Here is a 15,923-nt window from a genome sequence, read left to right as displayed (position 1 = left end):
ACCCAACAGTGTCAGGTGCCAAAGCCACCTTTTCCACAGAACCTAAATCCTCAAAGATACAGTAATGAGACAGGATTCTACAACGAAGAACAGGTAACAAAGCTACCGCGCGCTGGTGCCATTTCGCAGTTTTGGCTGCAACGAGATGAAAGTGAGTCAGAGGAGAGTTATTGACGGTGCCTAGGAGAGGAAGAAGAGTGCGTACTTGGCGCAACTCTAGAAGTAGACCAGACTGGACCCTTTGTGGATGGAAAGGTGAATGAAGTAAATGTTACTTTCCTAGTGGACACTGGTGCTACTCGTTCAACTGTTAGATCAGCTGAAGTAAAAAATCTTCCTCTCTCTGGTGAGACAATCCAAGAGGTTGGAGTTTCTAACAAACAGATAAAAGCCCATCTTACCGATCCTGTAAAAGTTAGAATATGGAAATTTGCTGAAATGCATCGCTTTGTAGTATGTGACACTAGTCCCGTAAATCTGTTAGGTAGGGACTTACTTTGCAAGATGAACTGCACCATCTTTTGTACACCTGACGATATAGCTTTTGAAACTCCAGATGATGATGTTCTTTATAGAATGACAATGGCTAACCTAGAACCAGAAATTACTGATGCATTTGTTGTATTTGATCCAGAGGGAATACCTCAGGAATTAAAGGAAACAGTGAAAACAGAAGTGTGGGATTTCACAGGAGAAGATGTTGAATTTATGAAAAGGGTAGATCCTGTGAAAATAACTGTAAAAGAAGGAGTAAATTACCAGAAAACTGCTCAGTACAAGTTGACACCAGAGATAGTTACAGGAGTAACACCTGTAATAGACAGAATGACTGAATAAGGAATTCTAAGAGATAATGAGCAGTCCATGTAATTCACCAATCATGGGTTTGAAAAAGCCCAATGGGACTTTTAGAATAGAGCAGGATTTGAGAAACGTGAATAAAATTGGTTTTCCTTGCTGTCCCATTGTGCCAAACCCTTCAGTCATTCTATATCAGATGCCCCATGATGCAGAATGGTACACAGTCATTGATTTGTGTCATGCTTTCTTTCCTATTCCATTGCACCCTGATAACAAAATACATTTTTGCATTCCGGTTTGGTGAGTTTATTTTGGCATGGTGCTGTATCCCTCGGGTATACAGAAAGTCCTTCAATATTTAATCAGATCTTAAAGAAATCACTGGAAGATTTAAAGATGCCAGAAAGTTCAGTGCTAGTCCAAAATATCGATGACCTATTAGTGGCATTGAAGACGCGAGAAGCCTGTGTTGTTGACACAATTGCATTGTTAAATCATTTGGCAGATGGAGGACTTCACCATCAAAATTGTAGTTTTGTCAGAAAGAAGTACAATACTTAGGTCATAAGTTTGAAAAAGGCCTGAGAAAAGTAACATTGGATAGGATTAAAATCATTAAAGGAATGAGAGCCCCAATGAGACAGAGAGAAGTCAGAATGTTTCTTGGAATGGTGGGATACTATCGCCAGTGGATTGGTAATTTTTCTTTGACTGCAAAACCATTGGTACGTTTGACAAAGAGTGATGTGACAGATCCAGTTGAGCTGAATAAAGAAGAGATGATATCTTTTAAACAATTGAGAGACAGCTTGTGTGAAGCACCGGCTCTTGGAATGCCTAAATATGAAAACGAATTTGAGCTTTATTGCAGTGAAAGAGATGGATGTGCTCTTTCTGTGTTAGTGCAGAGACATGGAAGATTGAGAAGACCAATTGCCTATTTTTCAGCTGTACTAGTTCCAGTAGCTGTAGCGTTGCCTGGATGTTTGAAAGCAGTAGCAGCTACATGTAAGAGCTTGGAACAAAGTGAAGGAATTGTAATGGGATATCCTGTGGGAGTGTTTGTCCCACATGATGTAGCAATCCTTTTGACAAGCAGTAAAACACAGTTCATGATGCATAGTTGTCTAACTAAATATAAAAAGGTGATTTTGGGTGCTACAAATGTGAATCTTGTAAGATGCACTAATGTGAATCCATCGACGTTACTGCCTGATGCTGTGAATGCAGAAGTGAAGGATGATGTTGATCATGATTATCTGGAAGTGCTTGATTTTTGCACCAAACCACGTCCTTATATAAAAGACATGCCTTTGAAAGAGTCTGACTATGTAATGTTTGTAGATGGGTCATGCCTGAGAACTTAAGAAGGGATTTTGAGTGCTGCATATGCTGTGTGCACTGTTGTCGCTGTCTTGGAAGCATCTTGTTTGAAAGGAGTATGATCTGCTCAAGTTGCCGAGTTATTTGCACTGATTAGAGCATGCAAGTTGGGAAAGAATTTGCGAGTCATTGTGGTTACTGACAGCCAATATGGGTTTGGAGTGGTGCATGACTTTGGGCAGATATGGTCCCAGAGAGGTTTCTTGACGTTGAGTGGAACTCCAATTAGAAATGCAGAAATAGTTGGCAAGTTACTTGAGGCGATACAGCTGCCTAAAGAAATAGCGGTCATAAAATGTACAGCACACAAAAAAGGAACAGATTATGTGTCAGTTGGTAATGAATTTGCAAATGACATAGCCCAATACTGTGCTCGAAATTTTACTTCATTGAATCGTAACAGGGAAAAGGAAATGGATTTATGTCCCTTGCTTTTTACTAACACAGTAAGTACAAGGGATGAGGTGAGACAGTTACGGGAAGCAGCAGCAGAAGAGGAGCAAAAACAATGGATAAAATCAGGATGCACACAACGGGAGGTGGACAGAGTTTGGGTTTACAGAGACGGAAGACCAGTAATGCCTGATAGCATGATCTCTACAATGGCACAAATGTATCATGGGCAAGCACACATTGGCAGGGATGCCATGATTAGACTTTTCAAACAAACTTGGTATAATGCAAAATTCCGGCTTGTAGCTGAGAGCTTTTGCCAGAGATGTCTCATATGCCAGCAATTTAATCCAGGAAGGACAACTGTGGTGAGCTTGGGAACCATAGGACGGGAGGGAGGTCCTTTCACTCGTATGCAGGGTGACTTCATTGAAATGCCCTCATGCAACAGGCTAAGATATGTACTGGTGATGGTTTGTCTGTTTTCTCGTTGGGTTGAGGCTTACCCGACCAGAAGGAATGATGGAGTTACTGTAGCAAAACTCCTACTGAGAGAGTTCATTGCTAGGTTTGGTTTCCCAGTAACGATTGAAACAGATAGAGGGAAACATTTTCAGAATGAAATTATAAAACTGATTTGTGAAGCATTAAAAGTACAACAAAAATTGCATTGTGCCTACCGACCAGAGGCTTCTGGAGTGGTGGAACAAATGAATGGCACCATAAAGAACAGATTGGGAAAAATGTGTTTGGCCCAGGTCTCAAATGGCCAGATGTCTTGCCTCTTGTCTTAATGAGCATTAGATCAATTCCTGATAGGAAAACTGGTCTGAGCCCCCATGAAATTATAATGGGCAGAGCAATGAGACATGATTTCATTCCTGTCAACAAGCTGCTGCCTATATCTGATGACTTCGTCTTGGACTATTGTAAAGGATTCGCTGATATGGTACATTCTGTGTTTCATCAGGTTGGACCTGATACGACCACTCTTGAAAGGAAGCCAGATCATGATCTGAGTCCTGGAGATTGGGTCCGCACAAAAATACACCGAAGAAGAAATTGTCTGGTTCCACGCTGGGGAAAACCACGTCAAGTGATTCTGACAACGACAACTGCTGTGAAGTGTGCAGGGGTGAAGAACTGGATTCATGCCAGTCACACTCTTCGAGTCCCAAATCCGGAAGATCATTCTGAAAGACAACATCGGGAAGTATCAGATACCAGTTCGGAATCAGAATCAGAAGAAACGAAGACAAGACAAGTACCAGAAGCAGGTGAACAAGGTCGACATCAAATTATTGGTCAGGAAAATGTACCACTAAGACGACGACTTGAAATTTCAGATACTAGCTCTGAATCTGAGACAGAACAAGCAGGAATACGAGAAAGAACTAAACATAAAACTGGAGAAACTCAACAAGTAATCTTTGACGAAGAAATCCCAAGTGCAAGTACAAGAGAAATTCCTCCAGAAATTATAGAGATAGAAGGAGAGGAATTAGATACAGAGAGTGAGGGTGAATTGATTGCGGAAGAACCCCAAGGAGATTTAGGGACACAACCAAACCAGGTAGAAAAAGGGTCAGATAGTCAGCAGGAAGATTGTGTGGAAGAAACAAGGGGAGGGATAGATTCAGACAGTGAACCTGAAATATTGAGAATAACATTAAAAGAAAGTGATATCCAAACGGAGACAGAATCAGACGAAAGTGAAGCAGAAAATAAAGGGGGAAGAATTTTAAGAAAAAGAGCTTGGAAAACCGAACGAGACAAGAAAGGATCTAAATTGAAAAGGCCTTTGAAAGAAGATGCTTGGCCCAACAAAATCAAGAAACTGAGATACCGATTGACAAGAATAAAGCATGATAATGCTGAATAAGTGAATGAAGTGTCCAGTCAGGAAAAACAAGAGGACATGGATCAGAAACACTTGCAATGCACAAAAAGGATAAAAAGGCCTAACTAGAAATGCAAGTCACCGGAATGGACATATGTGGCACTTACTGATATACAAGAGGAAGCTGATAGCCAAGAAAGTCTGAGAGTGACTGTGCAGGAAGTGGACAAGGAAGAAAAAGGCTCGGAAATCCTGAGAGTAATATTGTCTGACATTAGAGAAGAAGCTGATAACCAAGACATTCTGAATGGAGACGGTGAGCCCATGGATAAGGATGATACACACATGAATTAAGAGGCAAAGAACTCTGAAAGGAATTGAAAGCCAGGATAAGACAAATGACCAGAAAAAAACAAGTAGGCAACTAAAGCCTTAGGTTTAGACAAAGAAAAAATTTGAAGAAAGAAGCTAAGTCAAAAGACACTGATTATTGACAACATGGCTAACAAGGAGAATAGAAATCCAACATGTGGATTTTTCCGAAGATGGTGTAGAATGTGTTTTTGTTGTACAGGATTATTAATGCTTGTTTGGATTATATTAGCAATAACTATTTCATTTAGATTAACATTTGAAAATGTAGACACACACTCAATGAATGGAACCATTAGCCAAAACTCTGATGACAGTCATATCACAAAACTGGTAGACAGAACAGAAATTCATAAAGATAAGCCTATAAACGAGTTTTCTAAGAATGTTTTCACAAAGCTATTATACGAATATGTAGAAACAATGGATGTTAGAGATTGTTACGTTTGTATGCAGTTGCCTGCATCTGTATCTGAAGGTGTCACTTATCATCGCCTTCCCTTGACATCTGGGATGACTTGTAGTGTCCTAGCAAGTTTGTTTTATAAAACAGGCAAATTAGAATATTATTACACTGACATGGATAATATTTTCTCACAAGTTCCTGAATTAAACAAGGTGAAGCCTAGTAAAACTCTTGGCGAATTTTTCATAAAAACAAGAAAACTAACTTTAGAAGATGTGTTTAAAAACAAACTTACTTGTAGTTTAAGAAAAGAAGAGAATACTTTCCTGAATATGGTAGAGGAGAGGAGAATCAAAATGCAAAAGAAAGTGACTGGGGAAAAGGTGGAAACACCATTTTGGGATGTTGGGAAGGAAAATCATTTAAAGGGAGAGATAAACCAGACAATGGCTTTAGATTGACCCCAGAATGGGAAATTATGCATAAGTAGAGATAATACTGTATATGACAATTATTTTGTAGGTGCAAGTGAGTACCAGGATGTATATAAAATCTTGGGAGGATGGGGATTTAAAGGAGGAAAAGATCCAGTATTCCCTGAAATATACTATATTTGTGGAAACAGAGCTTATTATAGGTTACCGGATCATTGGTACGGAACTTGCTACTTAGGCCTGGTCTTTCCAAACATATTTCATGTGGAAAGGGGAGAAATTGGATTGTATGAAATAGGTAGACAGCTAACACATAGAAGAAGGGAGAGTTGGTCAGAAATGATTGGTGATATTTTTGGAGCACTGATACCAGAAGTTGGAATATCTCTGAATGCAAATAAAATGAGAAGATTGTCTACAGTTGTGGATCATTTATCAACAAACACAGCTGGAGGGTTCTTAATGGTAAATACTGAAATGGTTGCAATGAGAGCTATGGTAATGCAAAATCGACTTGCCCTTGACATTATATTGCCAAAAGAGGGAGGAGTCTGTGGAATGCTGAAAGAACAACATTGTTGTACTTATATTCCTGATAAAAGTCAGAATATAAAGAAATATATTAAGAATATAACTGAATTGCATGAAGAAATTGTTCCAATGGAGGTTGAAGGTGTATGGGAGAAACTTGGTAAAAGTTTTTCCTTTATTAAGAATTTATTAACAAAATTAGGTAGTTCTTTTGTGGGCAAAATACTAATACCTGTGACTTTTGTGATTATATTAGTGTTAATATTGAGATTAGGATGTCTGTGCATAAAAAGTAGAAAACTACATAATCATAATAAAAAGAGAAAACAAGAAAAATAAAGAGAAAGAAATAAGGGAAAGAGAAATAGAGCAAATAGAATTAGAAGATATTAAAGAAAATGTGTACAAGAAAACAAAGCAGAACAGTGTGGAGAACACTATTGTTTAAACTAACAAATGCAAGTGGATCCGAATAAAACCATTTCCTTAGATAAATTTAGAGAAATTAGTGAGTAGTGGTGATGTTTAAAAATCACCAAAGGGAGGATTGACGGAGTAGGTAAAACAAGATTTTGTATACCTCCTCTAATTTGCATGAAATTAACTACTTAATCATTATAAAGTTAATTTACATAACATGTTTGAAGTGGAAGTGGTACTAATCAATATTTGCACCTTAATAAACAAATTCACGTGGGACTACATTTCTAATTGCATGGCAAAATTAAATAATTAACAATGGTACGCAAACTAACCTTAGATTGTGTTGAAATAGTAAAATTGCATGTTTTATATTGCTTTGTGATTGTATTGTGGCTTAAAAGTTATCATATGGTAAGTATTATCGCTTTAAATGTTGCTGCAGCCTGGATGATACTTATATATATTGTGATTAGTGTGGGATTGAACATTAGAACCTTCATTTCTACATATTAATTGCTGTTATGTCTATTTTCGCTTAGTTAACATTCGGGCCTACTAGGCCGAAGTACTCAAGATGGCGTTCTCTGAAGCAGATGCCACCATGTGCGCGCAGTGTTTTCTGTGCATGGCCAGATGGCTCTGGAGATGATGAGGTGAAATGAACACCTGACACCGTGTTCCCTGCCAAGGTCGATATGTTGGGGACTTGACCGCAAGCCAGTAGATGAATGTATGAGAACCACGGAAGAGACAAAGAATGAACCTGTCAATAGGACCCTTTTACCTTGAAAAGATACATTTTCTGGTCACCACATGGGAATCGGAAGAACCATTACAATTTAAGAACTTTTGTGCCGAGTCAATATGAAGAACCAGTTTGCACTGGGAAGAGTACAATGAACTATTGATAACCCCAAACTGTCCAATCAGAACATCTGGTCTGCCCCTAAAGTTGCCATATTTTGTATGAAGTAAGGCAAGAAAAGGTATAATAAGCCCTCATCTGTCATTACGGGAGAAGTTGGAGTCGGAGTTGCGGTTGTCTTTGGGTTATTCTTTGAGAAGGGAGAGTCTTTGGGAGAGAGTTCTTGTTGGGTGGTTGTTATTCCTCTTTCAAATTTTGCGACTTTTCTATTGTTCATTAAGTTCTATGCTGCCATTCTGGGTGTGGAGTTAATCCATGCTGCGGATTGATGTATGGACATTGCAGAGATATTGCGTTGTATCCTGCATTTTTGCCTGACGGTTTGATCCCTTGGTGAGGGTCAGACAGCCTGTCTAAGGGAGTCTTTACCTGAGAATGCAGATATCTCCCTTTTCGATCTGAAGCCATAGTCGCCTGTTCATTGGTAAATGTTTTACTGCAATTTTCCTACATTTATGCTTAAATGAAAATTCTAAATGCTTGATTACTCTTTAATAAAAAATTCAAATTATGAGTTGTAATAAGTAAATGCAAGATTCAAGGGATTGATTAATGATTTAGAAAAACAAAATTGAAATAACAAGAAATGAGTCTGTGTTTTTTAAAATTAATTACTGATGATTACATGTTTTCCTAGACTTTAATTGTGTGTTAGCTGGTTCTAATTCACCATCAACCAGTCAAACTAGTTGGTCCATCGACCAAACAGTGGGGTGCCTTGATGATAAAGTCAGGATTCTGAAAAGTGTATTTAGAATGTATATATAAAGTAGTAAGAAAATTAATCATGATAGATAATAAGGTACCCACATGTCCAGCAGCCCCTTCTCCTGTGTACAGATTCGAGTGAGTTTTGTGTGGATGTGAAGTGTGTTGGTGTAATGGGCCCCACCAATGAATGTATGAATGAATCTTTGTGAATAAGAATCTGTGACATAAGGAGAATATGTAAATTCTGTCCCTTGCGCTGGATCACCTACAGCAAAAGCTGACTGTTATTTGTGGTTTCAATGCCTATGTTGGCCTGAACTAGACTACAGGGCAGAAGAAGCCATCCCAACAACATATCAGGAATACTTTTTCCGCTGCTCTGAGATACAGCAAAGATCAATGATGGCCATGCTGCCTGGTATCTGTGAGATTTGAAGGTCAACAGAGAATGCAGCAGACATACCTGTAAACTTGAGAACACGGTGTCCTCATCACAGTACATAGCTGTGTACAGTAGCACTAAAAGAAACTCGTGACATCCCAAGAACTCAAGGTGTGGTAGCACACAGTCAATTAATGACTAGTATTAAATAGCCCTATGTGGTAATTTCACCAGTGTGCCGACGATCTACTAAAGCCAGGAATGACTGTATTCTTTTGCTTTGGTTAGGAAAACCAACAGTGCTTTTGCCGTTCTAAACTGGTATTTATGTCCAATTTACTAAACGATCAGCATGATGCACCCAGTTTATGATGGGATTCCCCGATAGGTTGAGGGGGGCTTACGGTGGCACCCCTAGTTTATGTTGTCCAAACAAATGCGTAGATTCTATGGATTAGTAGAACTACACAACCCTAGCTCTTTGAATCACTCTGGTTGTCCTGGGTTCAGGTTATAGGTCCAGATCATCTCACCCAGGCAAGAGGGCAGCAGGTAGCATGTCAGAACAACAGGCAGCAGTCCAGTAAAGTGGTGGTTCATTCAGCAGCACAGCAGTCCTCCTTAGTAGCAGAGTCTTTCACAGGTTCAGAAGAGTACTGAAGAGTTGGTGTATCAGGTCCAATGTTTATAACAAGTGCAGAGGTTTTCCTGACTTCAGATTAACTATAGGGGCTATGCAGTCTGTTGTGTGGCGACAGGACATAGCCTATTCAAGTTTAAGTAGGGTTGTGCCCATCTTGACCCTTCCATCCTGCCAGTGATGGCCCATCCAGGCACACATAAGTTTTCTATTGTGTGTGGCTGTCTAGGAGGGATACACAAAGCTCTACCGTCAGCAACACCGAGCCATGTGACCCAGCGACAGATTGCAGGCACTAGGGGTCAGAAGTACGTACCTTTAGAATGACGATTCCCTAATAGCAATTTTATCTGAATCGCTATTTGGTAATTGGTATTCTAAATGTATAAAATATTTATTTCTTCATTTGTGATTCCTAGTGAACCGCAAATCGACCAACTTAATGAATTTTAATGAGGTAGATCACAATTTGCGATTCACTAGGAATTACAGCCATCACATTGATATAGCCTGCTGAGGTGAGCAGACAAACATATCTGTGATTGTTTTTAAATGAAATGAAATACCAGTATTTGTAAAGCGCACAGCTACCTCCAAAGTGGTGTCCCGGCGCTGGGGGCCCTCAGGAAGATTAAGCAAGCTATTGCCCAGAGTCACATGGTGCTGGGCTAACCTGCCGCCGGGTATCGAACTGTGAACCCCGGAGTCAGGCACCCTGGCCGCTGCACCACACCTCTTCCACTAAAGCAAAAGATTTATTTCTTCTTTTTTTTTTTTAAATGCAGCCCGTTTTCCATAAAGTAAAACTGGATGCAATTAAAAAGAAAAAAATGAAATGTTGACTTGGGACAACAGCCTGCTCTTAAAAAATATTTTTTCAACATTCTCAAAGGGAAAGAGGTCCCAAGGGGGAATTGTGAAGGAGTTACCGCAACTTTTAAAATGGTGGTAAAGTATTACAGTTTTGTGACCAAAATTTAGTCGCACTACAGTTATACATACCATACCGAATCAGTATATGGAAGGGGCATCCAAAACATGCCCCTTCCAACAAGTTACTGAATCCCATTCTGCATTTTGTACGTCTTAAAAAAGCATTTTTCCAGTCGTAAACGGCTTGATTCTGTAAAATAGATCAATTGCAATAAGAAAAATGCTTTGTACATCTGGCCCCAAATGGCTAATGCAGGAAAGTGGCATTCTCAAAATTGTAATTTAAAATCCCACTTTACAATAAGAGAGGATTTTTCATTACAATTCCAAAGACACCAAACAGGATCTGGTTAGCTGTTCCCATCTGAAAGTTACAGCTTATTAAAGGTAATAAGGTAACTCCAACGTTATTGTCACTCTTGTGCCAATCTTACTTGTGCGGGCCCAGGACTGCCAACATCCACGGGAGCGAAGAACAGGATCTCCAATCTCCTTTAGAGTATAAACATCTACAGGAAGTAACTACTAGCAGATGAATAGTACTCCAAGGAAGATCCGGGACCAGGAAGAAGGGTGTCAGGGAAGCCCACCAGGGAGGCGAAACTCGCTCACAGTGAAGATGCAGGAAAGGCAAAGGCAGTACTGCAGGAGATACAAAATAATAAACGGGGAGAGAAGACATAAGACACGGTTACACCAAGTGAGTTATACTACAGAGAATGTACACCAAAGTTGAGTCTATAAAGAGTGTGTCTATAAAGAGTGTGTACCTCCCCAACCTTCTCGAAAGCAGAACAGGATGATGCCTACGTATTTTCTTGACAGCCGTGGACTCTTTCTCCTGTGTACTGTAGGCAAAGATAACTGAATATATCAATAAAGTTCGAAGATTCAATGTGGCCAAACAAAACAAGGTACTTGTAGCTTTAAGGAAAGCCAAAGCACGAAAGAATCCTCCAATACTTCTTGGACGTGGTTCGGAAAGTAAAGGGCACACACTGTGCTGAATCTACACAGTAAATAGAGTCAAGCTTCGTTAGGGGAAGTCTCAGGGTGTTTGAAGTCCGCTGTGAGCAGGACGGCAAAAAACAATAGATCCCAAGATAAAGTTCACAATGTTCAAAAACCAAAAAACAAGAACAAAAAAAAAAGGAACACGCGATCAGTGCGTGTAACGTACCCGTAGCAGCGGGTGGTGATGACTCCGTGCAACAAAGGACTGTCCGGTCAGAAGAATCCGGGCCGCGAAGGAGAACCAGGTACGGAAGAGGGTGCGGAGCGAAGAGATTGCAGTCAGCAGCAAGCGCGCTTCGACAGCGCACACGGGAGGGGAGGGGCTCCTGTTCCGCTCGGTGCTTGATGAAGACGGCGTTCTATTCGGCGTCCAGGGAGCAAGGCAGGAATTTCCTCAGGGAATACCGAGGCGGAATACCCCAGCTATCCAGGGAGACAGGGTCTCGAGGCGTGATACAGGCAAGGTCCGGGGCAACAAAGTATCAAGGCGATATTCAGACGATATCCTGGGAAACAAGGATCCAGCGAGGTTTACCAACACAAAAGCTTCGTAAGCCAAGCACTGATAGCAAGGCGGTGCTTCCATTTAAACAGACTCTCATCCCATGTGATCTTGTTGACCAATGCTGTCTCTTCGAGAGGTATAGGGGCGGTACACCAGACTAACTACCTTAATGATGCATTCTGGGAATGGTAGTGTGTGAGGAGGGCTTTAGAATAGTACAGGTAGAGGAGCGTGTAACAGTTATCCTATGGGAGAAATAGGCCTTGCATTACTGAAAAACAAATTTGAGAGTTTTTTTACTACCAGGACATGTACAACTCAAAACTATGGTGCCGATTCCGATCCTGTAAAACCCGGGTACGAATGGTCGTACGGAGCGTATTCTCCGTACGACTCATACCCGGGAAATGCACCTTACAAACCAGCAAGTACGATTCGTACAGAAATACCATTTCCGTACGAATCGTAAAAAAGTACGTGCGACGAAAAAATACCCACAATTCCGATCCGGGACATCGCGTACGTGACGTCCGGACGGAGTCAGGCAACGTTCTACGGACCAGCAAGTACGATTCGTGCCTACGTCACTCCGCACAGATCATTTTTTACAGCCGCCAAAAACTCCCGGGAAATTGAGGACGACGCGAAGAAGGAGCAGCGGTACGCGACCGACAGCCATGGACCCCATCCTACGTGTCATCCCGGCCCTCCTAGCCTACGACCTGGTGCACCGAAACCGCCGCAGAAGGTCAGTACAACACCCAGGGGCAAAGGGGGGGGCGAGGGGCCGGAAACATAACCGCTACCTATTATAAAAAATACCATATACTGCCCATACATTACCTCCAGGGTTTGGTCACTTCGGGGGGCATGTCCACCAATCCCCGCGTACGCGTGCCCGTCACCACTACAATGGTGGTACGGGCCGTACCCACGCTCGGAGGGCATGGGTACGGCCCGTACCACGCGCACCCCTACATCACCACTCCAATGGTGGTACGGGCCGTACCCATGCTCGGAGGGCGTGGGTACGGCCCATACCACCATTGGAGTGGTGATGTAGGGGTATGCGCCGTACCCACGCCCTCACAGCGTGGGTACGGCCTGTACCACGCGTACCCCTACATCACCACTCCAATGGTGGTACGGCCCGTAACCACGCCCTCCGAGCGTGGGTACGGCCCCTACCACCATTGGAGTGGTGATGTAGGGGTACGTGCTGTACCCACGCCCTCAGAGCGTGGTTACGGCCCGTACCACGCGCACCCCTACATCACCACTCCAATGGTGGTACGGGCTGTACCCATGCCCTCCGAGTTTGGGTACGGCCCGTACCACCATTGGAGTCGTGATGTAGGGGTACGCGCCGTACCCATGCCCTCAGAGCGTGGGTACGGCCCGTACCACGCGCACCCCTACATCACCACTCCAATGGTGGTACGGGCGTACCCACGCCCTCCAAGCGTGGGTACGGCCCGTACCACGCGTACCCCTACATCACCACTCCAATGGTGGTAAGGCCCGTAACCACGCTCGGAGGGCATGGGTACGGCGTGTACACCACATCACCACTTCAATGGTGGTACGGGCCGTACCCACACTCGGAGGGCGTGGGTACGACCCGTACCACCATTGGAGTGGTGATGTAGGGGTACGTGTGGTACGGGCCATACCCACGCTCTGAGGGCGTGGGTACGGCCCGTACCACGCGCACCCCTACATCACCACTCCAATGGTGGTACGGGCTGAACCCATGCCCTCCGAGTTTGGGTACGGCCCGTACCACCATTGGAGTGGTGATGTAGGGGTACGTGTGGTACGGGCCATACCCACGCTCTGAGGGCGTGGGTACGGCCCGTACCACGCGCACCCCTACATCACCACTCCAATGGTGGTACGGGCCGTACCCATGCTTGGAGGGTGTGGGTACGGCCCGTACCACCATTGGAGTGATGTAGGGGTACGCGCCGTACCCACGCCCTCAGAGCGTGGGTACGGCCCGTACCACGCGTACCCCTACATCACCACTCCAATGGTAGTACGGCCCGTAACCACGCTCGGAGGGCATGGGTATGGAGCGTACCCCACATCACCACTCCAATGGTGGTACGGGCCGTACCCACACTCGGAGGGCGTGGGTACGACCCGTACCACCATTGGAGTGGTGATGTAGGGGTACGTGTGGTACGGGCCGTACCCACGCTCTGAGGGCGTGGGTACGGCCCGTACCATGCGCACCCCTACATCACCACTCCAATGGTGGTACGGGCCGTACCCACGCTTGGAGGGCGTGGGTACGGCCCGTACCACCATTGGAGTGATGTAGGGGTACGCGCCATACCCATGCCCTCAGAGCATGGGTACGGCTCGTACCACGCGCACCCCTACATCACCACTCCAATGGTGGTACTGGCCGTACCCACGCTCGGAGGGCATGGGTACGGCCCGTACCACCATTGGAGTGGTGATGTAGGGATACGTGCCGTACCACGCGTACCCCTACATCACCACTCCAATGGTGGTACGGCCCGTAACCATGCTCGGAGGGCGTGGGTACGGCCCGTACCCCTACATCACCACTCCAATGGTGGTACGGGCCGTACTCATGCTCGGAGGGCGTGGTTACGGACCGTACCACCATTGGAGTGGTGATGTAGGGGTACGCATGGTAGAGGCCGTACCCACGCTCTGAGGGCGTGGGTACGGCGCGTACCCCTACATCACCACTCCAATGATGGTACGGGCCATACCCACGCCCTCAGAGCGGGGGTAGGGACCGCATCACCCTTACCTCTAGGGCACCAGTACATTAGTGATACAAGGCGTACACACGCCACGAATGTTGGCTTAGGGCCTGGTGCAGCATATAACCAGTGTATTGGGGTGTGTTCATGGCCAGGACAGCAAGGTACAGCACCAAGGGTGCGGGTGGGTGTGTGGGTGTCTGCCAAGGAGACCCAGCAGTGGACAGAGACATGTGAGGGGTGGGTGCAGAGGAATGCCAGCAGTGGACAGAGCCATGTGAGGGGTGGGTGCCTATCACTCCCAGCAGTGGACAGAGACATGTGAGGGGTGGGTGCCTATCACTCCCAGCAGTGGACAGAGATATGTGAGGGGTGGGTGCAGAGGAATGCCAGCAGTGGACAGAGCCATGTGAGGGGTGGGTGCCTATCACTCCCAGCAGTGGACAGAGACATGTGAGGGGTGGGTGCCTATCACTCCCAGCAGTGGACAGAGATATGTGAGGTGTGGGTGCAGAGGAATACCAGCAGTGGACAGACATGTGAGAGGTGGGGGGCTAACACTCCCAGCAGTGGACAGAGACATGTGAGGGGTGGGTGCCTATCACTCCCAGCAGTGGACAGAGACATGTGAGGGGTGGGTGCAGAGGAATACCAGCAGTGGACAGAGACATGTGAGGGGTTGGTGCAGAGGAATACCAGCAGTGGACAGAGACATGTGAGGGGTGGGTGCAGAGGAATACCAGCAGTGGACAGAGACATGTGAGGGGTGGGTGCAGAGGAATACTAGCAGTGGACAGAGACATGTGAGGGGTGGGTGCAGAGGAATGCCAGCAGTGGACAGAGATATGTGAGGGGTGGGTGCAGAGGAATACCAGCAGTGGACAGAGACATGTGAGGGGTGGGTGCAGAGGAACACCAGCAGTGGACAGAGACATGTGAGGGGTGGGTGGCTAACACTCCCAGCAGTGGACAGAGACATGTGAGGGGTGGGTGCCTATCACTCCCATCAGTGGACAGAGACATATGAGGGGTGGGTGCAGAGGAACACCAGCAGTGGACAGAGACATGTGAGGGATGGGTGCCTATCACTCCCAGCAGTGGACTGAGACATGTGAGGGGTGGGTGCCTAACACTCCCAGCAGTGGACAGAGACATGTGAGGGGTGGGTGCCTATCACTCCCAGCAGTGGACAGAGACATGTGAGGGGTGGGTGCAGAGGAATACCAGCAGTGGACAGAGACATGTGAGGGGTGGTTGCAGAGGAACACCAGCAGTGGACAGAGACATGTGAGGGGTGGGTGCCTATCACTCCCAGCAGTGGACAGAGACATGTGAGGGGTGGGTGCAGAGGAATACCAGAAGTGGACAGAGTCATGGGGGTGTGTACATCATGATCAGATGAGCACAACTCCATGGGTGTATGTACGCATCCCTAATGTTCGGCTATGTTGATAGTGCCATAACAACACATCACTGACAGCAGTGT

This window comes from Triturus cristatus, chromosome 2_1 (assembly GCF_964204655.1).
Source record: "Triturus cristatus chromosome 2_1, aTriCri1.1, whole genome shotgun sequence".
Taxonomy (NCBI): Eukaryota; Metazoa; Chordata; class Amphibia; order Caudata; family Salamandridae; genus Triturus; species Triturus cristatus.
Note: the sequence above shows the minus strand (reverse complement) of the source record.